This window comes from Pagrus pagrus, assembly GCF_965226575.1.
Source record: "Pagrus pagrus genome assembly, chromosome: 9".
Classification (NCBI taxonomy): domain Eukaryota; kingdom Metazoa; phylum Chordata; class Actinopteri; order Spariformes; family Sparidae; genus Pagrus; species Pagrus pagrus.
The window spans coordinates 6,499,983-6,526,275 of record NC_140193.1 but is presented as its reverse complement, the minus strand read 5'-3'; the positions used below and the strand labels follow the sequence as shown (position 1 = coordinate 6,526,275).

At 43.2% G+C, this 26,293-nt stretch overlaps 1 protein-coding gene across 1 annotated transcript in view; it reads left to right on the top strand.

Annotated features, from left to right (window-relative positions):
- tmeff2a (transmembrane protein with EGF-like and two follistatin-like domains 2a) overlaps positions 1–26,293 on the top strand; it is a 120,056-nt gene that overhangs the window by 69,805 nt on the left and 23,958 nt on the right. The gene's annotated exons all lie outside the window — the stretch shown is intronic.

Genomic DNA, 26,293 nt, shown 5'->3' with positions numbered 1-26,293 from the left:
ATTTTACATTTACTTCTCTGAGTGTTGACTAATGAAAAGATAAACACTGCGCTCGGCTTTAATTGAAATACAATAGCCTGATTGGGGTAATTAATCTAACGATCAGACCCACAACACTATGGATCTGCAAGCACTTCATTAATTTGAATTAGGGGCAAGGTTCCAATATGGTGCAATTATGAATTCAATTTTAATTGATCTCTTTCGGTCGGTACGCAGCGATGCACAAAAATGATTACACGAGGCAGCACTCTGCTATTATTTCATCGACTCTCCAAATATTGTGCAGCAACGTATTCAATCAAAAGCCTATTAGGGCTGATATTAGCTAACATTAAGAATAATGATGACTAATCTGAATGATACCGTCCCTGCGTCAGCGTGCGGCGTGGAGGGAATAGACGTTGAAGCGCTTGACCGCGAGGTGACCTCGCTCCGGCCGCTCCGACTTTGAAAACAACAAAACAAGACGTGAAAAAAAAAAAAAAAAAAAAAGAGCAGGACGGTGAATAACTGAGGGGAGAATAGCTGGCTGACCTGCCGTTCCCCCGGCGGTCGTTTCATTCGTCGATTCCCACTTCGGCAGCCTCCACAATGACGAGCCGCTGCCCCAGTCACACTGCTATTGCTATGGTAACCAAGTTAGAGGTTTAGGGAAGTGAGTAATCTAATCTTCCCACTTTGTGGCATAGCGATAAGGCTCGCCACCGCCAGCCCACCCAAGTGTGTGTGTGTGTTTCTGCGTGTCGTATTTGGTCATTCTATGCTGCATGTCTTACTCACACACACACACACACACACACACACACAGCCTATCTAGCCAATATGTTCCACCCTAATAGGCAGGTGAAAGCCGGAGGGGCAGATAGGCTTCCAGCCTTGTTGAAAAGTCTGAACCTTACTGTAGCTGACGTTCCTCAGCATTAAAGGAAAGCTCTGCTGCTCTTCTTGCAGATGTTTTTTTTTTTTTTTTGGTGAATCTTGAGGGGAAAACAGCAAACGCTTTCTGCAGAGTCGAGTATTCAGCGTTCAACGTTTTAGATCAATATCCCCACAAAGAAGCACCAAGAGGCTGCCCAGCTTCACACGCAGCGTTGCCAGATTGGTTTCAGGCTTTCCAGCACAATGATTGCTCAAAATCTATCCACAAAAACACACTCAAATATCATCAAGTAGATAAACAGTACTAATGAATTCAGTAAATAGCAACAATGATGAAAAATTTAAGAGGGACAGCTCAAATACAAACAAAAATAATAGGTTTTATCGAACTTGGTGAACATCAACAGGCCTTGACATCAGCCTGAACTCTCCACACAGATGCATATAGCGTAACGTAGGCACGTCTGTAACTGATGTTATATTAAAAGTCCAAATTGTAACATAGTTGATTTTTGAGTCTCATCCCCGACTCGACGAATACTGACGCTTTGTGACTGTAGGTCAAGGCGGCCACCATCCCAAAGCGTCGGTATTTGACAAGTCGGGAATGAGACTCAAAACCAAACCACAATGTGTTCCTGAACCTAACCAAGTAGTTTTAGTGCTGCGAGTGTATGAAGAAGGTCTGGTACAGAATTAGCTTTAAGAGAAACGTCTGTAAAACATTTAAGAAACGTCTCAGATTGTCACGATCTTTTCCTGTTTTATCACAGTTTGGTCCAACTGGTTCAATAAAACATAAACAAGCTAAACGTTACAGAGGAAATCCAACTTTTCAGTGAATAGGTGTCATTAAAAGCAACTGTTGGGTGGGATTATTTTGCGGATCCTCTAAATTGTTTGAGGGGAATGTGTGAATTAAAACATTTTAAATGCAGCAGCTTTGTGCCTGACACACATAACCAGTCATCTCTATGGCAAAACATAACATTTTCATCGCTCCATAAGTCACTTTAGATAACAGCAGCACTGCATGTCCGCTTTATATTCAGACTGGTGATTGTGAAACAAAGATAAAAAGGTCTTGGACCTCGGCCCCGCAAACATGTTGTATACACAAACAGCTCCATTCCTCACAGAGCACCGCCGATGAATACGAAGGGGCGTGCGAGGCTCATTGTAATGTACATCAAGATAGCCCCCCGACGTTAAAGCAGATCTGTCTCACGCTCTCACAGAGCATACGTTCAGGCGCCGTACATGAGAAAAGCTCGGCCGATAAGCCTTTATTTTGGCACGGGGATAATGTAGTAATGTAGACTGAGAGGGATAGGATCTGCAAATGAGATAGAAGCAAAGCCGTTATATCCCTTCATCCCCGCACGTTCACTCTCTCTCACACTCTCTCCCTCCTTTTTCCATCTCTCACCTCTGCCGCTCTGGCTTTCCCTTCATCTCTCCACGGGAACGTATCCAATCATACCACTCTGAAATTATTATTAAAATTTCCTTTGCCAGTGTGTGCGAGTGTGTGTGTGTGTGCACAGCGGGGGCTCTGAATGAGATGAGTTGGGGTGGCTTGTGGCGGCGGTGGTGGTGGTGGTGGTGGTGGTGGTGTTGGCGGCGGCGACAGCGGCGGTGGTGAGGATTCAGACGGTATCCGGCGCGAGACGGGGGCGGCGAGCGGCAGCCGCCTTGTGTCAGAGCTATCAGAAGGAGGGTGGGTGAAAAGTGGGATGGAGGCTGATGAGAACGGCGGGGTCACCTCTGGGCCAGCCCTCGCTCTCTCGCCGGCGTCGGGGATTTTATTGTCATATATTTTTTTTGTCATCCGGAAAATAATGGAACAGGGCTGAGACGGAGAGCGACGGGGGTAGGGGGAGGAAGATTGCGCCAAATCGAGGGGGGGGCCCACGGAAAAAAAAGGGAGGCGCCGACAGATATTGGGATGGAGAGATTGGGAGGATTGGATTTTTTTTTTTCTGTAATGGCAGGATTTGACTGGGATTAAGAGAAGGGAACAGGGGGAATCAGGTGGGCACTTCAGGAAGGAGTTTGAGCCGTGTTGTGAGGAGGCGATTTCATGGGGGGGGGATTTGAAAACGGCTGCTGTTTCTGAACTGCCCCTTCCAGCCCGAGCGTGAACTAGCTGGCAGGGTTGTGAAAATTTATATCCAACTTGAGGGAAAAAAAAGCGCACGCATAGCAGCAGTTTCTCATAATGTCAAAACATACGGCGGATAATACAACAGCGGCGAATCCGAGCGTACTATATATCAGCTGAGTGATATTCAGTTCTATTGAGCCCTCGCCATCTGCTGTGTACACTGTCTAACAGTGTAGCTGTCACGGCTGTAAAGACTGTACTCAGGGAAACAGATAGGATGTCCCAGATAAATGAAGGCTCATAATCCTTCGTGCAGCGGCGGCGGCGACATCCGCCCGCCCTTTTGGCCCCTTCTCTGGTGATTTCAGGTCACGGCTTCTTCGTCTGTTGGCCCGATCAAAAATAAAACACTTGTAATGGAGCAATCACGCTCGTCTCGGCTCCCTCTCTCTATTTCAGGATTTAAAAAAAAATATTATTAACACTATTACTCATTATTTTAAACATGCCCAATTTATTCATAACTTCACAGGTTTTCAGTCTCCATGGTGATATGCTTGTGAGGCTTTTTTTTTTTTTTTTAGTCCTCTTTCCCTTTTGAGATACTGGAAGCTGAGCTCAATTGATGTCCTTTTTTTTCATTTTTTTTTTTTTTTTTACAGTTTCTTCTTCCCCTGATCATTCTCCACGAGTTACAGTTTGGTCAAGTCCCAGATTTCTGTAATCACGCCAGCTGTCATTTCCCTCGTCAGCAACGAGCCACCGCGGCTCATTAGAGAGCGTGTGTGGCTGCGTGTGATGCTAGCAAAGCAATTTGAGCTGCGAGCTCCCAGAGAGACGCTGGCCTCAATTCCTGGTAGGAAAGAAGGAAGGAAGGAGGGAAGGAAGGAAGGAAGGATAGTGAGGAGTCACATTACGCTCTCTCTTGTGGGTCATTGTACCAGAGAGAAGAACATTTTCTCATTTGCTTGAAGATAATTGCAGCAGTTATTATTCTGCTGATGCTCAGTTAAGCAGTAACCCTGAGCAGGTCATTTTACATGCCACTTGTATTCACAGCTAAGGTGTAATACCTGCCGGACCGCTTTGTAAGATGTTTGTTTGTTTGTTTGTTTGTTTACAGAAGTCATTACTGTTAATTATAGAAAGCCGTGATCGTAGAACAGACGATTACCCTCCGGCAGTCACAACAACGGGCTCCATTAGTCCGCAGATTTTACAGTTAACGTTAGAGATCATTGCACGCTGCTGGCTTCTGGATACACACAGAGGTACAGATAATCCACTGTCACTTTCAGATGAAAAAGTATTATATAAACACACAAACAGTTTTTTTACATTCGCAATGAGTGAAATGATAATATCAGCTTAACTGTATCACTAATGGTGGCAAGAGTTCAGCAACAAACTTTAAAATCTAAAATGACATCAGTGAATTTAAGAATCATTTATTACCTTTAATCATCTTTTTCTTCATTATATTCTGTAAAAACAAATATCACATTGTCGCATGTGGGTCAACATATACAGCTATAACGCTCACAGACCTGGCTTGGCCCCTGAAAAGGCCCAGTGAAGGACCCGTAAAGGACTCTTTAGTCATATCAACACGTGCCCTCGCTCTCCCTCCACTACAAAACCAAATGCAGAACATCTTCACTGTTATCAACAGGTGATCGTGCCTCCTTTGTCACTCGCTACCTCGTGGCGACTATCATTAGCCCCAGCACTGCCCTCCTGGCTATCGCTCGCCTCTTCTGCCTGAAAGACGGTCATTACATCATTATTTGGGTCTAAAGCCCCCCCCACCTGCCGGCTCCCTCTTTGTCTTCTCCTTTTCTTCCCTGGCATCCTGATTTATGTGCAGGTCGTGGCATAGAGAGGAAACCGCAGTGCGATTTTGACATTTTGACGTTACATACAATAAAATACACTCACGCCGTTCTCCAGGGCTTTCATTATCAAACAGGCTCCATTTCACTAAAGCTGCAATAAATAAAATGTTTATTTTTGTTGTTATAGTAAGTCGAGCCTGACCAGCGTATTGATCGGCGGACAGTATATCAGTGTTGGCCTGTATGTTGCCTTGACACGAAAAGGTTTTTTATATTATAATGCAGAAAAAGATGCTCGGGTGATTTATAACGGTTCAATTCCAAGTCAAGTTTACTGTTGAGCTGTAAAATATACCGCCTCCTTTACATATCGTTGTGTTTGAGGGATCATTGCGAAATTGTGACATCGACATAATAGCAAAAAAAATAGGTCAACAGTATTTTGCAACCTAAAAATACATAAAAATGTACAACGGAACAATTTTTCATGCCAGTTTTTCCTCCATGTACAGTATTTTTGTGTTCCTGTGCCTCTGTGTCTGCTGTATTTCCCTCCTAACCTAAATACAGTCTGAATCATCACGAAACCAAAGGCGGCAATTTGTGATTCTTCTCATCGACGGTGCAAATGAGCTCTCCGCTCCCTCTCTGGAGGCCCCTCCGCAGCGTCGGGCTCCATATGTAAACATCTGACGGCTGTTTATTTGTGGGCTTCGACGCTCATCTTAGGACCGGAGCTGTATACTCCCTCGTGGCGCTTAAGTGGATGGGGGAGAAAACTAAAGGCTTTGTGTTTTGAAGGCAGAACATATACGTTGTGCTTTGGGAATGGCCCGGTGCGGCTGGCAGTTTGTTTACATTCAAGAAGCAGATCATATTGAGGGCTGAGACGGTGAGCTCGCAGCGGAGGAACAGTCGAAGTGTTTGTTTACTCTCTGAGATTTCATCCACGGGAGAAAGCGCTCGGATTAAAAGTGCAGAACGTTGAAGTGAAATCTAGTAGAGAAATGATTTATTTGTTCCAGAAAGAAATATTATAGGTGGAGACCTTTCTTTTGACCTCCTCAGCATATCCTTAATACTTGTTTTAAATGGAAAAAAACACTTAAGAGGCTGTTTTTACGTTACATCTGTTGAAGGGAGAAATTTTTATCTCTGCTCTGATCTCAGATTAACACATGTTGGCATCGTACTGTAACTTGTTCGGAAGCTGATCGAGGTCCAATTTCCAGCATAATCAAGTGTGATGAGGACTTGAAACACGCTGAAAATAGACTTCTCAGTCTGTTCGGAGACATGCTGTGTCCAGCAGTTGAACCTCTGAGAGGAACGAGATTTGAATGGATTATTTTTCAATGGATGAGAGGGAGGGAATGTAATTTTTTAACCCTTTTCAACAAGGTGATTGTATGGAAATATAATTTTCCAAGTAACAGGGCGGACTTGAAACACGCGTCGATAATTACATTCACAGTCGGGGACGTCGATCTTTGTTCCAGTGGCCTCGGCTCTGATCAGCACCGCAGCTCCTCTGTAACACTTCTAACTAAATAACTAAAATCAAAACAGTGATTTCCTCTTTCTATCAAGGAGTATAGTGTGGTGGAAGATTGAACCGAGACCAGTACCTGGATCTTGGTACTTAACCCTCTCTGCTACATTTAGCTTTTCCTGCTCATCAAACTAGTCCTATAGAAACAAATAAAATAGGAAACACCAACATGTACATGCTCTGCCCCCTCCTGGCACACAACGTCTCCACTAGTTGTGGCTGCACCTTCAACCGATTGGGAGTTTTGAGTTTACATTTTGACCCGTTGAGCTTGCCGTAGCGGCTCAGTGTTACAGAGTTAATAATGTGACGTTAGCAGTTATAATTTAGTTTCCAGAGCATATGAAATATCATATATGCCTGTAAATAAGAGCACACGTATTGTTTAATGTTAAGTATGTGAAGTAAATGTATCGTTTGATGCTAACGCCCCATTCTGTGATTGTCGCCTAAACCAGACAGCAGCTTGTGAAACCATCAGATTCAGCACAGGCCACTAAAGAAATTAACACATTTTGTTAATCGTTGTCTAAAGATACATCTGCCTCTACAGAACCAGTTTTTGTCCATGTGATGACAAAAGAAGACAAGAACTATCGAAAATTATTTGTCCCAGTCGCCATAAAATATCTCAGTAACGGCAGCTCCTCTCTGAAGCGAGCCTCTTACCTCAACACACAGCACTTTGTATCTTTCTTTTTCTGACTCACTCTCAAACACCAGGTGCTCTTTTTGAGGTCATGTGTCTATGTTAATGTGTTTTAATGTGTCCTGTTTTTGACTCGGACACGTCGAGCTTTAAATGCATCTCGTGCACACGCCAACAGAGAGCAGATCTCTGCCTTTTGCCTGCAAAAGGTAGACGATAATGCATTTTCTATTCTTTTCTATTCTTTGTGTCTGAATGTGGAGAACAACCTCGGCGGACGTTATCGTCTTTATTGGATTGTTGCTGTCGATCTCAACAATAACTGCGATGAACGAGGGCTATTGTACCTGTGGGAAGCTCAAGTAAATCTCTTCAAGTGTCTCTGAAATCCGCTGCTGCCGTTTCCCTTTTTGCTTGTGGTATAGATGAACACTTCTGTTGACTGTTGAAGGCCATTCCTGCACAAGGACGGGGAGACTGTGTACGGGGGCTGGACTCCATGGACGAGTCTATTTTGTCTCTTCTTACTGTGTCTGAAGTCTCTGGTTTGAGTTTACTGCCAGAACAATGGTACTGTTTTAGTTGTCGAGTCACTTCCAATCACAGCAGGCAGAAGTTTTGAGAGGAAAGCTCCAATGAACCAGCTGTAAACTACCTGCACAGCTTCAAACAGCCGGCTGACAGAGGTAACAACTGACTGGTGAACGTAGTGGAGCATTTAGCAGCTAATGAGGCAGGTATTTATCTCGGGAGATCAAATCAAACAGCAAAATACTTAAAAATTAACTTTAAAACAATATTCAATGTTGAGAAAATTATTCTGTAATATGCTGTTTTGATGAAGCTGTGCAGAGCTTGATTAATTAATGAACTGTTTAGCCTCCAACTATTATATTAATCCCGGACTAATTTCATTCTTCAGTCTTAATAAGTATGAAAAAGTCCAAATTGTCTGATTCCAGCTTCTTGGAGGTGAACATGATCTCATTTCTAATCTGAATTCATTTGGATTGAGGACAAAACAACCTCGGGCTTTGGAAACGCTGATTAACACTTTTCACCCTTTTCAGGTATTTTATAGACCAAAAACAAAAAGATTCATCAAGAGAACGATCGACAGATTAATCGAGAACTTATAAAGTAATCATAGCTGTAGCCCAGATATTTGTGCTGTCAGACATCTCAGCCAGTAATCACCAGCTCACGGCTCGTCTTATTCTTCCTCCACACTCTGATATGACTTCCAGCTCCTCTCCTCTCGCCTTCTCTGGTCTGATCCCCAGTCCTCTATCCCCTGTTGCTCTGTCTTTAGCCCCAGCCAATCCTCTCTGGTGGTCTTGTGCACACAGGATTAGCCATTAGCCTCGTAGTTTTCTCTTCCTCTTCCTTCCCCTGTGAGCGAACCCTGCCACCATCGCCAGCCGTCCGGCTGTCCAAGGCTTCTCTCCAGAACTCAGCGGTGTGCGATTGGCCCTGCAGGCTGGAGGCGAGATTAGACGTGGCATGGCGGGGCTCAGTGGGCAGCGAGTACACACTGGTGGAGTTGGTACAGAGTAGTCGCAGGCTGGAAGCTGACGTTTCCTGAGATTTTTCTGTCACTGATGCATAATGAAACAAGCAGGTGACGGGGACAGAAGGGGCACGACTGTGCCAAGATCACTAAAGTGTGTGTTTGCCCAAGGACGCAGGGGTCACTGGATCGGATTGTCAGGGGATTGTCTGCTCAGAGGAGGTGTGAATGCAGGATGAAGGTGCAGACATTATTATACATCACAACACACATCTAAACTGATTTGGTGTGCTTATTTATGCCCTAAAACTTAAAGGATAGGGACAGATTTCTTAAGTTTACCTAATGAAATTGCCATTTGTAAGTTGGAATAGTTACTGATTATGTCTCATGTCCTCACAGCCATGAAGCGATGCCTTCATAGCATGAGTACAATATGCTGTAGGATGAGGAGCAACATTTTCATTCATTGGCCACTACAAAAATAATTTTTTTTAAATGTTTACAAGTTGTTTTACTGATAAAAACTAAAGCGAAAAGATATCTTAAATCAAGTCCCATGTTTCTCACTAACATGATACTTTCTAGCTGATTATAGCAGAAACGTCTGTCAGGATAGTGAAGTTTCATTTCGATCAATATCAATAATTTATACTATTTTATCATTTTTAAAGACCAGGCAAAAAAAAAGCATGAATTTCAACTCTTTATATTGAATTTAAGCTGGTTTCAAGGCACACAGGCAGTAATCACTGAGTAACTCTGCATCATGGACCGACTGTGGGTTGTTTCTTGAGGTGTAGCAGCAGATTTAGATGGTTGGAAGTGGCTAAGGTTGTGTTGTGTTTAATACATACACGAGAAACTATCGAACATTTATCGAACTATCGATGACGTGTCTATGGCCGATACATGTTGCTGTTGTTTTACCGCCCAAGTCAAGTATCTTCCTTTGTTTGTATCCTGGTAAATCGTATGTAGGTTTGTTGCCAAGTCACAACACCTGCAATAAACTTCGACATCCCTAAAGGGAGAAAGATCTACTGTCTTTGTGTAACTGCAGCTGTTTAAGCCTCACGTCAGCTTGAGCCGTGTGAAGACTGTGGACCCTCGTCTGTTGTAGTGCAGTCACTCTCGGAAAGGATCCATCTCAGCCGGCGTGGACAAAAGCGAAAACGATTACAGCGACCAATAACTCTTTCAATGTACGAATGACTGATGAGTTATTGAGGTGTGAAAAATCCAAACCAGTCTTTTAAGACTTGCCGGCAGTTGTTATAAATTCAATTCAAGTCTTAATGTAAAAAAGTTTAAGAAAAAATTGCAGGGGCCGCAAACAGGAAATCCATTATAATGAAACAGTTTTTTTTGCAAAAGCTCTGAAGTGTTGTCAGTTTGAATCCATACGACCCGTCCGGTGTGAAGTGTTTGCAGTCAGGAAGCTTATTTTGGGTTGGATCGATTAAGTTCATCAGGTTTAGTCCCTACGTCTAAATATAAAAACATACCGGTTACTGTTTGCTCTCGGGTGCGTCTCCGAGCGATTGAAACGTCTCGTGGTCGAGGCTGTACCGTGTCGCGTCTACTTCTTGTTTTAACTCTACTTGTAGTGGCTGTCAGCCTCTGTTTCACGTCTGACTTAAAGTAAACCACAATCCAAACCTCTTTCTACACAGTTTAGTCACAATTAATCCTTTCTGTTTATGATCGTTTTGGCTGCATGAGAGGTTTCCACTCATCTTCTCTGTCTACCTGACTTCTAAAACAACAGCATGCGGTTTGTTGTTTTGTTCGTTAGCACTGCTTTCTTTGCAGAGGTGGGCTATCCATGCCTCAAAGCCTCTTTAATTGGCTATGCGTTGCTGAGTAACGTATACTATATATACTTAAAAGTGTATTTGCTTCTCGTTTTCACACATAATACATTTTTCAAGTTAAAACCTCTGCAGCGACACTTCAGATACAAATATCTCCCCCTGCACTCTGGTGAAATGCATATTTTTGGCTTTGTGCAGAGTGAGACAAAGCAAATACCTTATACAATACGAGTGATTGAAGTGCTTCTAAATTGCTCTGAGCAATAAGTAGCGAAATGAAAACGGAGCTTTTGAAACAACTGTCAAACACTGAGAGTCCATGTGAGCACAAAAGCTTTTAAAGTGTAGCGTCCTGCAGGATCGCTGCTTCATTTTCTGGCCGCTTGTTCCTCCTTCAATATGAAAAGCAATATTTTAACAGATCAGTCCATCTGCTTGAAATACAAACCTCCAAGATAAGATTCAAGCCTGGACCGATGCCAGTTTAGAGTCAGAGCAAACTTCTTGTAACGACATAAATATACCCGCAAGTAAACAGAGGGCTTCTGAGGGTGGAGGAGTCAGTTTTAATTTGTTAATGAGGCGCCTGTTTGAAAAGTTTGATTTTCTTAAAGTCAGCCAGGGTTGGTAGAGGCTTTGAAATACCCACTATCACTGCCAAAGTGCCCTGGAGCTTTGCATTAAACGGCAATCTGCTTCAGGGCCACTGGCAACCTTGGACTGACATTTTTCATGGAAGATATTTATGTGTAGGAGGCAACGCTTCTTTTATCAATCGATTCACAAAGTGGCAAAATTGAATAAGCGACTCGTTCTTTCTTTTGCTGCCTTGACTGTTCATCACGGACCAGAGGCAAATGTATACAGTATGCATACAGTACACAAAGACGTGCCTTTTTCTCCATGTACCACGCATGCAGAAACACACAAGGACTCTTGTGTATTCATATTGCTTTGTCGATAAAGACTCTCACTTGAGCTTATTTGCAAATGATTAAATTAACCTGCTAACCTTCTGCTAGTCTTACGAGTAGAGCTCACAATCCTCGTCATATCACACACCCAAACATAACGACGACTCTCAACCATCCTCATGTTTGAGCCTTGTGAGAACATCTTTGCTCCTCGTAGCTGTAGAGATTTACACAAAGCACACACGTCTCGTTTCGTCGTGGCTTCCTCCTTCCTGTGGGATATACACGCAGACAGACGGGTTTAAAAGGCCATTTTTTTGCTGCTTTTAACAGTAAGTGGCTCATGCTTTTGGGAAAGTTATGCTGAAAAAAAACCAAAAAAAAAAAAACCCTGGCTCTGGAAAGACTGTGCTGAAAAAGTCTGACAGCTGTCATCTCTTCCACAAGATAATACTGTTCAAAGCCACTGGCTGAGAGTGACACGCCACTTGAGCTTATGGACAGAATGACTTCCATTATATACTGCTGTGATGATGAGCTACTCAGCGACTGAACAATGGCTGCTTGTGGTGCCGTAAGCACTTGAATAACTATATGCAAACCCAAATTAGCTCTGAGAGATAGCTACTCGAAGCCGCCGCGCTAGCCGTGTTTAGCACTTACAAGTACAGCAATTGGCGCAGTGTGTAATTACAGTGCTGGTCAAATGTAGCATTAGCTTACAGAAATAGTCATTAGTCATCTGCTGGCGTGTTTGTTCGCCATGTGGGCTCGCCACCTGCGAGGAGAGGAAGCGCGGTCTGGTGTGCCGCCAGCTGAACCGCAGGACCTGGATAAGCGGCAAAATAGGGGTTTGCCTCGGTTGCAGTCGGGGTTGGACGCTTCCTTCAGCTTAGCTTTGAGCCATGAACTTAGTCAGCACCATAAAAACACAAGCTGGACAAAATAAATCCCCATCACGAGCAACATGGACAACAGCAAGGCTAATTAAAATGACAGAAACTCTATATCAACCTAGCTCCCGGGTTAGCTTGTGCTCCACGTAGCCTTCATCATAATTAAAAATACTGAAACATGATACTGGGCTGTTGTGTCTATTTCTAATGTAAATGTGTATCTACTCCTGTGAACATTTTCACTGTTGTCTTTTTAAAATAGATAAAAACAACCCTTTGTAGGAAATCCAGTAGCCTAGCTAAAACTCTCAGGAGGTTTTGCTAGCACCAAGGAATTACTTGACATTTTCTCTTATTTTCTTGCTTATTGAAATAAAAAAATAACTCTCTGCTCTCTGAGACGTGATAAGCTTTCAATAAAGCCTTGAAGAAGAGGGAAACATCCAGCTCGGCTCCGTCTGATAGCTCTCCTTTGGGAGAGTTGGATGTGTAATTCCCCATGAATTTCAAATTTTGTTTTGTTTGTGGACTGATTGAGATACAGTATGTTAATAAGTGAGCTTAAGAGATGCTGGTAGGCTTTTCTTTTTTTATTTAGCCTACTTTGAATAGTCAGGCTTTGCTTTTTCTCCCTTTTCTGTTTTTTTTTGCTGTTGAGCTAGCTAATTGTGTCCCGGCCAAGGAAGTCGGAAGTCAGGCACATGTACGTCATTGTAAATGTTGTGTTACGTTTAGTTATAGGTTTAAAGTAGCCACAACAACAACACAGTCAACCACAGTGAGGAGAGTAAGATGGAGAGAAATCCACCAGAGTCCCTTATAAAATCTCAGTTTTGTGAGTTGTTGACTCAGGAAAAGGTTAAAACACTTTATCAATTGCTGTCAGAGACAAACTCCTAATTATTTGCTTCTTGTAGATCCCACATATGTCAGAAATTAAGTTTTTTCTTTGTTTGCGTAACAAACCTTGTGTCACTGTGTTGTACATTTGCATATAGAGCAGGGAAGTGAGATCTGATGACGAGTGGTCACTCGAGAACGCATGTGGAGAAGCGTGTTAATGCCAGGTGTGCACTCACGGACTAAGAGCCGTCCAGTTATGATTAGATCGCCGAAGAGGAATCTTAACGCCGGCAATCAACGGCCTCATTTTGCAGAGAAATGAAGCGACAGCTGTTTCACTGAGGAGACGGGCGAATATGACACGGATCTGCCTGTTTGTCACTCTGAACAGAGACTCCAGTCTGCAGTGTAGTTTATGAACTTGACTAATAACCAGAGAAATTGTAGAAAAAACATTAGGCTTCAAAGAAAGTTTTTCATATCGTGTGGACACTTATTATTACGCTCTCTCTTTCTCCGCTGCAAATCTGCATCGCCCGTTTTTTATCAAATGATGGATTTTTTATAATGCCTCGTTGTAGTCGTCGCTGCACGCCTGCTCCCCGCTTCCACGCTCCCAGCTCTAACTCCATATAATGCGAAAGATATGAGCGAGGAAGCAATCCCCTCACCCAACTCTCAGCAAGAAAGCAAATACATTTCCCAAAAACGTCAAACTATTGCTGTAAGTCACATTCAAGATACACGAGAGCCTTTTTTGACGAACATCCTGGTGATAACACGAGCACATAAGACATAATTATCCATACTTGAAACACCTGCGTGGTTGTTTCTGGAAAAACCCGGCCAGTGTCTGGTGTAGAAATTGGGTCAAATTTCAAACATACAGCCACAGTATAATGAATTATGCCTCAGTCTGTTTCCACTGGGTGCTCTACACTGCAGAACAGGTCAAGGTGGGCAGCAAGCCACATGTGACTGGATGTTTTTTCTGCAGAAGGACCACTCGACAAATAAAAAAAGTGCATCGCAATTTTCCACAGGGGTGAATAGAAAAAGATAGAGGCAGAGAGGGAGAGAGCAACGCTTCTTCTTGCTCCCTGCCAGCTCATTCCTGTGTATTCTCCATGTTGTGCCGGGGCTTTGAGAGTAAATATGCCAAGGTTAGAGAGGCCTAGCTGCTGGTGCGAACTGAGAGGGAAATTAATTGAATTTCCAACAAGCATGCTGATGTGAGATATGGATAGGAAATTCAAAACCCTCGTGAGCTGTGTGTGAGAGGACGAATAATAGGATCAAGGGAAGGGAAGAAGGGGTGTACGAGAAGAGACACTGGCCAAATGATGGGGAGCCATTGCATTTTGATGCCTCGGTGGCGGTATCTGCCACATTCATGTAAAATTAAATGTAGTTGAAATTAACCAGAAACAAAGGCATGAATGATTTAGTGTGCCTGATTAAAAAAATCCCTTCCCTGAGTTTAATAGACAGTCGGTGCTGTGGGCCAGAGCTGTGGCTTTGTCATAATGCATTAGTGAAATCAAACTTTAAATAGACGGGTGTCCTCTTTAGGGAAGAATAGCCTTGCTTTGAAAAGCATTGCTTTTTTCCCCGTGTTTTTTGAAGTCCAATGTGACTTGCTTTAGGCTAGTTAAGCATGTTTCCGGATTAAAAGAGGAATCTTGTTTGGGACACAACACAGAAAGGGACTGTTCAGAGAAAAGGGCCATAACGAATACGGAGGAAGAAACGGCACAAAAGCTGATTCCACAGCCTGTTGTTGGCGAAAGCAGCGCACTGTGAAATGCTTTTAGCATAATACCGAGCCGGTCCAGACTCCAGATGTTCAGTACTTGCTTCATGCATTGTAGTTGTTACGGTGGAAAATCTTTTCAAGTTTATTTATCTTGTAAAAGGCACATGACTCACATGAGGGACTGCATTAATACACAGGCCCAGATGCCTCTCTGATTAGGAGTGATGGCTCGTCTGACATCTGATGGACTGCTACTGAAACTCGCACTGATTTGCACTTCACAGTGCGTGCGTGTCCTCCAAAAAATTTTAATTTGTCAAAATCAGTTTTTATCCGCTCTTTTGGGCACACCAACTGAAATGTGTCACAGCACAGGGTATCAAAAACAGGGAAAGTACGAGAATTTGGCTTTGACTTTAATTGCGTTGTTTTCACCATTTAAATCATAATTCTGCTAATGTTTTCATTCAGGCAACGTTTTTAAATGGCTTTTGGATGAGAAAAGGTTGAACACTGACACATTTTGATATAGTTTCTTACACAGGAAATAACATTTTGCTGAAAAAAATGATTATTCCCGAAGGTGAGCTACAGTATAGCTCAAAGATACATCATCATGTTGGTATCAGTACCAAAACTTAAAGGAATGCACTGACTTCAGCTTGAAAGATTTATCACTCTCGTGCATTAACAATTAAGCTATTGCTGCAGGAGACATTGAGCTTAGCCTAGCATAAAGACTGGAAGTTAGCCCGGCTCTGACCAAAGTTAAGAAAAACAGCTACCAGTTGGTCTGAGGATCACTAATCAACACATTTTCATATTTATTCAGTCTATACTCAGACAGTAAAAACAAAAAAGTTAAGTTACCTCCATAGGTAATGCACATGACGTGAGAGCGATATTGTTCTTTTCATCTCCAATCAGCAAGAGAGAGAAAAAGCATAACATGTCGTTAAAGTTAAAGTTAAAAATGTTAATATTTATGTCTGTACTGGCACAAGTATCGAACATTTAAAACTAGACCGGCCTCTGCCAAGGCCCAACAGTCCTCTTTAATTCAATTAAGCCTAATCCAATATTAAACTTGATATCCCTGTATCACTGTAAATGTTAAACCACCCATAACTCATTCACCTTAATTTATTCTCACCAGGTCTCTAACAACCAGCCACTGGGACAATGAAAAAAAAGACTACCCTGTATGACGATATATTTAAATCTGCTACATCCAGATTTATTTGAATTCTCGTCAAATTGTAATCACTCATAGACACCAGCCGTCATATTACGCCTGATTTAGTTCATCAAGATCCAAGAGTTACTTCCTGAAAACGCCATCCAAATTTCGTGAAAATACGCTCAGTGGTTTTTGTGTTATCCTGCTGACCAACCAACTAACCAACAAACGGACACAGGTGAAAATATTACGTTCTTGGCGGAGCAAACAATAGCCAGGCCTAACCAATACACAATTAAGTTATTAAGTAAGATTCATTGTACCTCAACATTTGGTATTAAATCCCCTAAATATCAATTCTGTGATCAAGAACTAGGCACAGGCCATATTGTGTCTCACTCATGCTTATTAAGAGCAAAGAAAGGAGGTGGATGCGGAGGTTTAGACATGCCAGTATACTCCTAAAGTTTTTGAGCACCATGAATGCACTTTTCCACAGCTCTGGTTGACTGCAGATAGGTGACAGGATTGAAAGACAGTCACTAAGCCATTCAGGCGAGAGGAGAACAGAATGCAGGGTCTAATCCTCTCAAAGCTGGGAAAGATGAAGTTTTAAAGCCACAATTCTCCTTTTAATCCATTCAGAAAGGCTCTGACCCAGTTGGCGACCTTGTTCTTGGATTCGTTAACAGCTGCACGGTCACGAGCAATGTTGTACCTGGCTGGAGCTTTGGGATTTGAGACAGTGAGTCGGAGGTCACTGTGTTTGTGTTGTGCTTAAGGTTTGAATTTGACCTGAGTGTTGAGTTCCAGTGTAAGAGTTTTATTTGTATCAGCTTGGACAGGGACAGGAAGGATTTAAAACAAAGACTTATGGACACAACGTCCATAAGTCTTTTTAACGTGTCGGCAGGAGGTAACGTCCTACTCGCTAGCAGTCTAAACTCCAAAAACAAATGTTTGTGGTTGTGGCCTTCATCGGGGTCAGTAGGTTATCAGAGTAATGTGACAGCACGAATAATGAATAGCTGCTTTCAGTTGCCCAGTAATCTTCTGAATCGTCTGGTCAAAGGAACCAGTCAATTAAGCCTGGAGGCAAGTTATTTGACAAAAAGCAGGTCAGGGGGATAGTAAGAAAGTAACGAATATGAATCAGAATAACTTAATTGTCCATGACAGGAGGATGGGAAGTTGTCTTTGATGCGGCTCTGCTTCTGCCCAACAAACTACCCTCGAAAAAGGATTGAAGAGACTCGACAATATGCTGTGACAGTAAAGCTGCAAGGTCGCATGAGAACCGTCTCGTCAACATGCACCAGCAGGCCTCAATTACAAATGATTGCTGTCATTTGTGATTGGGTCTGGCTAAAAAACATGAGCGCAGGTTGGTGATAAATCCACCCCGGTGAGGACTTTACCTGAGTTATGGTGTGGTCGGTCGCTGCGGGAAAATGCACTCAGTGCAGCTCAACAACATCCCTCCTTCTCTGCTGCTTGTTCTATATCGCTATATTACAATCAATCTTAACTCCACCTCTGGCCTAAGAGAATCAGACCGGACTCTGCACAAGGCAAATCAGGTGGGATCAATTCAGAAGTCCCTTCGTGCTGACTTTAACGGGACCGGGAGCTCCTAATGAGCACAGACCGAACGAAGCAACACATCGTTATACTGTACCTACACGATTGAAGAGGTTGATTGCAGCGTACCACCGACACACGTATCGGATCTTCATCACTTGGTCGCAGTTTCATTTTCACTTTGTTAGGTTTAGGAAAACATTACTTCAATAACCTCCGTTATAAATATACCAACTTAATTTACATTAGCAAGTTAAAAGAACTCAAAGTTGACTTCTGACTCCTCCCTACACGGACTAGCCACTCTTTAAACTTACTTCTCCTCACTTCTTCCTATGTAGGTTGCCACCGAACAACAAACGTAAACGTAGGTCGTAATAAGCTGCTTTCATTTTTGACCTATATGGGCGTGTTTCTGATGAGGAAAGGCTCCAACGGCGGCCACTGGCACTATAGTACCGTTGTTGTTTTCCTGCCAGGTTTGATTCCTGGCACCCCTGCATGGCTAACCAAGCTCACTTGCTACAGTTAGCAGCAGTTAGCAATCATTTTGGCAGCAAGTAAACCTATGTGTCTGTCAGGAGATACCTCAGTAATTTATTTCCTGCTGGGTTTGACTCCTGGCACCCCGGAGCTCAGTCAGTTAATACGACCGCTAGCTGCATGGCTAACTGAGCTCACTAGCTACATTTTGCAGCAGTTAACAATAAGTTAAGCCATCTGTCCAACAGGAGAGTCCATAAATCACCTCAGTAATGTATTCCCTGTCATCAAACTGGCCTTTGATCTTCTCAGAGGTTGTGTTTAGTCCCTTTCCAGAGGTGTTCATAAAATCAGTGAATAAAAAGGTATGAAGTTGTGTTTTTGTAATCAGGCCCACAGAAACACTTTGCTACAGCAGTGTCCTTCTTGTTATTCATCCATAACAGCATCGTACAAGTTTAGAAAGAGCTTTAATGGATGGGAAATTATGTGTGGATGAGTAATCAACAATTTAATTGTCTTTAAGGAAATGACAAACTCTTAAAATACCAGAATACCTACAAAACTTGTTTGCCATTGTCGGGCCACATGCTGTCGTGTAGGTGTCGCACAGCACCAGACATGTTGTGATTGAAAACACGTTGATTATGTCTTCATGGGAACTTTAAATTAATGAAAAAACTAATTTTGGTCTGACAGTCATTTTAATGAACTCCAACAGTCAAGATTTGATTCCTTTTTGTCGTTGGAATATGAATTAAAAACTGGCTTTTTCAAAATATTGCCTCTGTTGCTAACGCTGCATGAGTCCCTTTGTTTCCCTGACAACGCCCACCAAGCATTTTGATAGTATCATTATTTATATCGCAGTCATTATTGCCTCGTGCCTGATTCATTTTGTCATTTGCGTCACTGGAACAACCGCCCTTGGCTCACTTTTTGAGGAGCTTGGCTTCTCCTCATCGGCCTCATGGCTGACAAATGACTTTGTGAAACGCGATACGGTCTCCTGCAGGATAAAAAAAAAAAGAATAGAAATTGAATCCAGGCCTCTGTCGGCAGTCTCATCTGTCATCTTTTCAATATTGATGTCCATTATGTTTATGGATTATTTGGCTGTCTTCTGTTCCCTGGCCCGGCTCGCCCTGTCGGATCGGCCACTTGGGGCAACGGCCCGTTGATAATGCCATTTTGATTGATGGCTTTAATAGTTTAATTGTCAGCACGCTCTTCTCTTAATGGAGCTCTCCAACACAACTGAAAGACTGCGTCGCAGACGAGTCAGAGTTCAAACCGAGTGTACGGCTCGCAGTGTGATGCAGATACAATGTGATTGTTCCATAGATTCAGTATCATCATCCCCGGCCATTATCAGCTATCCGCCTCATGTTTATTGCTTCCTGTATCACCTTTCACGGATCACATGTCCGTTTGCGGGAAGAAAACAGCCCTCTGCAAGATTTATCACACCTGCCAATAGGCGTAGTTCGGTTTCGCTGGCAATGTGCAATTATCGTGTGGCCTGTATACAAGTCTTTTTGGAACGCTCAATGGGAATTGAGTATATGTGCAAGGAGTGATTTATAAAGTACACAGCACTAAAAACTAATGCAGTGTATAATAAAACAGCCCTGCACCTTCCTGAAGTTATAATGTTTGGCTATTGTCGAAGCTGTTTTAGAGAGTGTTGAGTCAACCTAATGGAGATTTCAGAGGCTGCAGCTGTGTTTATTTTGTCTACCTCAATGAGAGTAAGCTATAGCACACTGTCTACAGGGTTTTTAGGAGGTTTCGATGTTTAATAATATAGCATACACACATATTGCACACGGTGAACTGGTCAATTAAACTGACAAAAACAATTAATGATGCAACCCAATCACCAGAATAAATGTTTGAAATGTGCTGTGCTTATGTTCTGGTGAGGTTTAGGCACTAAAGCCACGTGGTTAGGGTCAGGAAAAGGTCATGTTTTGGCTCAAAATGTCTTTTATGGTCTTCACAAACACAGCTGTAGATGCTCCCAGGTTTCGTCAAAAAATATCTGGTTCTTGTGGTCACAAACGTCTGCAAGGATGAATCCTGTTTTTGAATCGCCAGTCGCCTGGATGGTCTACAACCTGACCTGTCACATACGTAGGTGCAGGGGATGATGGTGGGGATGATGGTGGAGTTGACCACAGTTTGAGACGGCTTTTCAGCATTTGTAACCGTGAAACCACTGGATATTTTTAACAAGGGACCTCTGGACTTCTTCTGCTGTTTTTGTGGAGACCAAAACTGGTATTTTGACTGAAAACATGATGTTTTTCTAATCCTGACCAAATGGTTTTCGTGCCTAAACCTAACCAGATCACAAGCACAGTGTTGTCACAAAAACCGTACAGAAAGAAAAGTAAGGTTGCAACATAAAGAAATGTAAAGAGACATACACTGAAACATTATTCTGGTGATTTGGTTGCATCATTATTTGGTTTTTTTCGGTGACATTGTCCTCAACCGGTTCACTGTGTGCGATATCTTCATCGGCTTACATGTAAAGTGCCATGTTAGTGCAACACATGGGCATCACACCGTCTGAACCAAGCAAATCACTGACGTGCTCCGGGGAGTTTGAATAAATGGCTTTCAACATGTTTAGTCTGAGCCCGGTCTAAACCTTTTGAAGGGGGGATTCAGCAACAATAGAGGAGCCATGTGGGGTTTACACTGAGTCTGCTTCAGCGACCACACACACACACACACACACACACACACACACACACTCACACTCAGTCATGTGTAGGATGTATCAGCCTCTCTCGTCCCCCTCCTCTCCGTCGCTCCCCAGTGTGTTTGCAAACCAAGGTCGTAGTGGTCCTGCTCTGTTTTCCAGAGGTGTGTGGGCTTCATTCATCATCCGTGTGATAGCCGCATGCTAGAGTGCCCTAAATCTCCTGTCTGTGTTTGGGTGTGTGTCTTCATGTGTGTATGTGTGTGTGTGTGCTCACTCAAATAAAATGTTCCCTTGTTCTCTCTGCATGCTCGCTCAAATGAATGATCTCTCCTCTCGTCTCACACTTTTTGTTTCAGTGATGTAACTGTACAGTCGACTCATGTAGGAAAAACACGCCCGTACTGTTAAAATATCCAGCACGAATTGAGATTAGCTGACATGTTTGCGCTCTACTTTTTTGTGCGATTGCAGGTAAAGTCAATGCAAACACATGGGACGGATATAAATTGACCTAAATTCATAGCATGATAAGAATTTAATTGATTAACTTCTTGCTTAACTCGGATCGTGAGGACTCAAATTCAGGAATGCAAAATGAGAGCAGTCTGGAGGAAAGTGCCAGAAGGAACGGAGGAGGAGTTCCTGGAAAAGTTTGAGATCAGCGAGCCAGCTAACATCTGTACGATCGCTGGCTGAGCTGAATGCTCCGTTGCCATGTTAAACAACATCTAAATCATTATTTGAACGCCCACCAAAAGCTCTGTGTGATTAGTTAAATGTCACAAGCCTATCAACAATGAAGGCTACTGTGTCACAGAGCCCGGAGCTGCTCCACGGAGTCAATTTTCAAGTCAATTGTATTCATATAGCGCCAATTCAACACAGAAGTTATTATTATTTGGAGCAGGTGTAGACCATACTCTTTGATTAATCTATTTACAGAGACCCAACATTTCCCCCCATGAGCGAGCGCTTGGCAACAGTGGCAAGAAGAAAAGCTGCCACGGAGCTGTGTGTCGAAGGGAAGGCAGCCAATATAAGTTGCAATAAACACCACGGGCGTATGATATTTTTTCTGAGGCGACAACCAGTTTCCCAGTTCCACCGGTGAGAAGTCATAGTCGAGGGGATTTCCATCAATGGAATAGACCCCATTAACTTTCCTTGCAGATCTGGATGAAGGGATTGATCCAGGTGTCTTTTCTTACCTCCCCTAACATCGCATTTTTTGACAATTTTCGATGATTTCTCGGAAAACAATACATGGATCTTGATGAAGAATAATCTGCCTTATTTAGGTGCACTATTCTAGTTAAGAGATGACTATAATAAGGCAATAACGTGCTAACAATATACAACTTTTATTTTGTTGGTTAGTAGCAGAAAACAGCAGAATGACTGTAGTAAACATTAAATATGACTTTTTTCAGAAACATTAGTTTTTTCCCTTAGATCTGTCCTAATAATGTGTGTGTGTGTCAACTCAAAAAGGCATTGACATTGTTTCAAATATTCAAAATCAATATGCTTTGATAAATTGGTGTTTTTGACAACACTATTATGTATTATACTGTATATAATATCAAGTTTAGTTAAATTAAACAGTTTTCTTCATCTTTTGTTCAGTTTACTACAGATTTTATGCCGTAGTTATTTGCTAGTGTATCATCATCGTCCCTGCTTCTGTTTTACAACTTACAGTAACCGAATCAGCAGTTAAATGAGCTCCGAGCTTGTCGCAGCAAACCTTTCCCCATTTTCTACAGGAGAATCTCAGGTTTAAATTCACGATAATGCTAATTTGTGTGCATTCTCACGTGCATATTGTATTCACAGCTTAGCCGATCTCAAGACAGGGAGATTAGAGACACTCTTTAACCCCCAGATGAAGGTCCGCAGTCCCTCTGGGGATGATCCACCATCTTTCCCTCCTCTGTCATTTTATCTTTTATCCTGATAATCTCCTGTTTAACTCATTATTTCACTCTAATCTCTTCTTCTCCTCCTTGTGACTTAATCTCAACATTTTCGTCTTCTTTCCTTCCTTTGCTTTTGTGCTAAAGTAACACAAAAAAAACTACATGATTGTGCTGATTGAACGTGAACAGCTTGAAACAAAAGGAACAAAGGAAGGACAGGATTCGGTAGAGACGAAGGTGAGGCTAGGATGGTAGTCACGGAGGGGGCCGGTCGACCGATCTGGTCCAGGCGTGGATCGATACTGGGAGATGTAGGAGCTGGCGGGGGGGTGATTGCGAGGGCAGTGGAAGGGCTAATCATTTCAGTCATTACCCAGCCGTGTCTCCTGATTCGAGGGATTAGCAGACGCAGAAACAGGGGAGATGTTGTGTTAGTGCTACAGGACACTCTATCAGGGATTTGAGGAGTGGAAAACACTGGCTGTCCCCAGCCGCCTTCGGTAATTGTGCCTGCAGTACCTCGTATGGGGATCTGGGGAAAGAGTGTGAGTGAGAGAGTGCATACAAGATGTGCTAGCTGGAGTGTTTGGGAGGGAAGGACAGAAAGAAGAGGGAAAAGGAGACAATGTTGGCATTTTGCTTCGTGCACGTCCGCGCACGCTTGTAAGAAACACCACGACTCTGCTCTCCTACGAGCGAGGAGTCGTGGGAGAGCTTACATGCTCGCCTGCCCACAAGCCCCTTTATGTGGAGCTGATCATTTGACAGAGTACAGAGCAGCTTGAGAGACCGGCTAGCTCCTAGTTCCTGCGGGAGCCCTGTGAAGATTTCACAGCCCACGACGTACACGACGGCTGGATATAAGGGGAAATTTCATTTACGTCAGTGGTCAAACGGTCTCAACTGGCTAATTCAATCAGCCGCAGTCACGGCGTCGACGGTACGTTACAGTCTGATATGATACAAAAACAAGCTCATATAATTGAACTGTCAAGCACAGTTGAACACTTGAGAACAGCACTGACAAAACGCCTTGAAAGAATATGAATCAAAGGCATAATGTGTCACATTTCAGCATTTAAATACAAATGACTGGACCTTTGTGGTGTATTTTGTCGAGCTGTGTACTTACATGAACCAGAATCTTTCCCAACAATGTTCAAACCCAGAGAAATCCTAATTTTGTCCAAGTTAACGGGTTTGAGTTTCATTTTGTTCTGAACATGTGGACTGGGAGGCGTTCAGGGACGCAGGAAATATCAGTGACTATACCAACACAGTCACAAGCTTCGTTAAGAAACGCACAGGGGACACAGAGATGACAATAAACATCTTGAATCTTTAATCTGGTCGCCTGTCAGTGGTGTCACATGGGAAACGTGGGAAACACCAGATGATTCATCACAAAGAGAGAAAGGAAATTAGCAAAGTAGCGAGCCACTCATTGGCCGCCTGTCGCTATAACCTCCAGGCGAGAGTCAGAGAGGAAGTCGGCGAACGTGACAAACACGACCTCATCTGTGACCATTTCTAACTGAGTCACGTCATGTAGATTTTCATCTGTAATCGTGGCTGTTAAACAATGAAGACAACAACTCCCATGATCCCACACTACTTATTCCCTTTGTTTTGTTTTGATTGAGAGACCCCTGGCTGCAGAAATGACATACTGTGCATTTATAACTAAGATAAATTTGAGCCCAGGGTAAAGAAGCAATGCTGATGGGTAATGAGAAATATCATCGCTGTATTATAAACTCTGAATATTGTTTTGGGACGTTTCAGTACTTTTTATATGCATTTCCCTTTTGGATCAGCAATGATGACATTACAAATTTCACACTGAGGCTTGTTATTTTTGTGCACATTGATTTGGCGTCGGTAAAATAAGCCAATTAAAGCGAGTGAGTATTGAACCTGTAACACGAGACGGACTTTAAAAAGAAAGAAGAGATGTCCTGACTGGACCTAGTATGTGTCAAGCTCCCAAAACACTGGATCCTACATTTCCCACAAATCATCTTCATAGAACCGGGAACATCATCAGGGCTTTTTTTTTTTGGCTAATACTGTGAAATGAAGCTCCCTTCAGACTGTTTTCATGGCTGATATCCCTCGTGAGTAGTAAATTGAACTAAATGAGAGAAATTGGTGGAGTGCCCCTTTAATGAAATGAGCTACAAACAGAGTGGTGGACATATTTTTTTTATACTAATGAGTGATCAAGTGTTTGCTCTTAAGTTTCTATCGGGAGTTGTAGGAAAACAGTTCAAATGTGGCTGAAATTTCAAAGATAAATCTTGCAGAAGCGGAGGCAGCCAACACAAGTGCAGCCCATGCAGCTAATTACCATTAATTAACACATCGTTTCAGTCTCAACCTTCACTTTAAAAACAAAGCTGCTTTCAGTTACTATCCTTGCAAGTGACTGGGAAACTTTTTGGAAACAGAAAAAAATGATTGCAGCGAACACTGAGACGATTTGGCGTTGAAGCTCCGCTGGTGGGCTTCGTGCAAACGCAGCTTCACACCTTGTCGCCCCGCCGGTGCGGTGACCTGACGCTAAAGCCGTCCCGAAGCCGTGAACACAGAATGTAACATCTCGTCACCTGACTGCAAAAATGTTCAGCACTCGGAGGACGTGCTGCCTTCAACCGCCGTGGCTGCCTTCCAGCACCTGCAGCTTTAGAGTCAACTTCAAAAGGAGAAAAAAAAAAAAAAAACTAAAGTAAAATACAGGACGTTTGAAAGTAGCTTAACATCCTCAGCAGAGGAACTTTTCACTCTTGTCGGCCGCATTGTGTTTTTTGGACACAGTCGAAAGAGGCGAATGAAGCTGTCGGGATAATCTGACCCAACAGCCACGAAAATCCAAGCTGAGAGTTACGGAGGAGGCAAGTCAAAATGCTAACTAGATTCAACGGTGAAACTAAGTGACTTTGACCTTAAAATAAGAGTCAAACCCAACTTAAGCTTCGCAGCGGAAAATCAGGTTAAACCTCTCTACCAGAGCTCTCTCCAATTCATCCAGCGTGTCGCCGGGGATCACAAGAAATAACAAAAGTTTCAGAAGGGAGAATGAGAGAGAGCGACACAAGGGAGCAGTGCACGGTGGCAGCGGTGTGGGTGTCTGTGAATAGCCTGAGCGCATGTGTGTGTGTGTGTGTAGGGGAGATTAAAGATATGACATGGGGAAATGATGCCACCTCTTCGTCTTCTTTTCCAAAGTTGTCCTCGCGGGCCCCCGAGTAAGTTTAAAAATAGCGCTTTTCTAATGGAGAAGAGGGCCGAGGGGAAAGCGAAGAAGAGCGAGAGCGTGCAGAGACTGGAGGAGTCCTCTGTGGTCGGAGAATGCAATTTGAGATTGGCCAGATTGCTTTTTTTTTTCTCCCCACTCCCCCCGCCCCCACACTTTTCTTCCTTCTCCCCCTCGGCCGCTCATGAAGCGTGATATGCACCGGCGGGGTCCCTAAGCCGCCATAAGCCTGACGCCAGTACCCACACCGCCGCCAAGGAGTCGTGGCACTCACGGCGCGAGAAAATCAGGGCGATGAAATAAAAGAGGGACTCCAAAGAGATCAGCGGGGATATTGGGAGTGATAGATGAGAGTCAGACGAGGACCGGAGAGGAGGGTGGAGGGAAAAAAAAGGGG